Genomic DNA, 1927 nt, shown 5'->3' on the forward strand with positions numbered 1-1927 from the left:
AGAGGCGGCTCTAAATTATAGCTATAGGAAAAATGTAGCCTATAATTAGGCTACATTTTTCCTCCCCAAAATATGTTTCCTCTTGCTATTGCATTGCATTATGATGGTCCATACCTGATGTTCTAGTCATGTGATATTGAAGTTGTTCTCATCATCCTCTATTGGCACTGTAGGTTTTTGTGCCTAATTGTATATTTTCTCAAGGGAGCTTTGTATAAACATGTGTGTGTTTATATGAAGAAAGTGTGTTTGTATAAACATGTGTGTGTTTATATCAAGAAAGTGTGTTTGTATAAACATGTGTGTGCTTATATGAAGAAAGTGTGTTTGTAAACATGTGTGTGCTTATATGAAGAAAGTGTGTTTGTATAAACATGTGTGTGTTTATATGAAGACAGTGTGTTTGTATAAACATGTGTGTGCTTATATGAAGAAAGTGTGTTTGTATAAACATGTGTGTGTTTATATGAAGAAAGTGTGTTTGTATAAACATGTGTGTGTTTATATGAAGAAAGTGTGTTTGTATAAACATGTGTGTGTTTATATGAAGAAAGTGTGTTTGTATAAACATGTGTGTGTTTATATGAAGAAAGTGTGTTTGTATAAACATGTGTGTGTTTATATGAAGAAAGTGTGTTTGTATAAACATGTGTGTGCTTATATGAAGAAAGTGTGTTTGTATAAACATGTGTGTGCTTATATGAAGACAGTGTGTTTGTATAAACATGTGTGTGCTTATATGAAGAAAGTGTGTTTGTATAAACATGTGTGTGTTTATATGAAGAAAGTGTGTTTGTATAAACATGTGTGTGTTTATATTAAGAAAGTGTGTTTGTATAAACATGTGTGTGCTTATATGAAGAAAGTGTGTTTGTATAAACATGTGTGTGCTTATATGAAGAAAGTGTGTTTGTATAAACATGTGTGTGCTTATATGAAGAAAGTGTGTGCATATATTAATGTATTCCTTGTACTTTACCATGCTTTTTTATTATTATTATCAGCCGTTTCACCCTGACTGTGGTTTATCAGGACTTTTCAAAGTCTGAGGCTGTGGGCCTCCCCACAGACAAAAATTGGGGACAAAGCCCCCCCTCCCCCACACCCCAGTTTACTTGTTGATGTCTGTAGTTTTGCTAAATTCCTGGATGCCTGTGGGATCAGATTGGTATTTGGCCGCAGCAATTATTTGATCCAATTGAGACAAGATAGCTTCAGACTATTTAAATAAAGGGCGGTCTGAAGGCATTTATTTGTTTCTGACTCTGGCAAATTGGGGAAAATGGTAAAACCCAAAACTACTGTATCTCTGATCTATCTTTAACCAAATCACACACATTTAGGCTATTCTATGTGATGTCCCACTTTGAAAACATCTTATATGGTTCATCACATGAGTTGTCAGGTGACCCCCCTGAGAAGGGTATTTGTAGGTCAGATCAGAAGCATCAGAATTCTTGATTTGCCAAGGTATGTTTTCACATACAAGGAGGTTCAGGTGCTGCATGTAAACTCTAATCCTGCTAATTTAGTGTTGGTGAAAACACTGAGAAACCACCATGTTTCAGGATGAATCCTCATGAAGACCATTTAAAATGTGTTTTCGAGGTTTTCACGTCAACAGAAGTGAATATAAAGTTATGCAATATTACAGTAATCATAAGTGCTATGGGTTTATAATCAGTGATGGACTGTAAATATGGACAGAGCTTCATAATCAATTATACCGATACTATGATAAATATAGAACTACTAAATATGTAATGATGACATGGGAGACTTTTCCCAAGGATCTTTCATGTGATGCTGACACAACACAAACAAACATAAGGAGAGTCTCAGCTACAATAACAAAGTGATAGAGTGCTTCCCAAAGATTTATTGTAGGAAAAGACATCTCACTCCAGTAGATATATGAGAATCTAAC

The sequence above is a fragment of the Poromitra crassiceps genome, assembly GCF_964638095.1.
Source record: "Poromitra crassiceps genome assembly, contig: HAP1_SCAFFOLD_1314, whole genome shotgun sequence".
In the NCBI taxonomy this organism is placed as follows: domain Eukaryota; kingdom Metazoa; phylum Chordata; class Actinopteri; order Beryciformes; family Melamphaidae; genus Poromitra; species Poromitra crassiceps.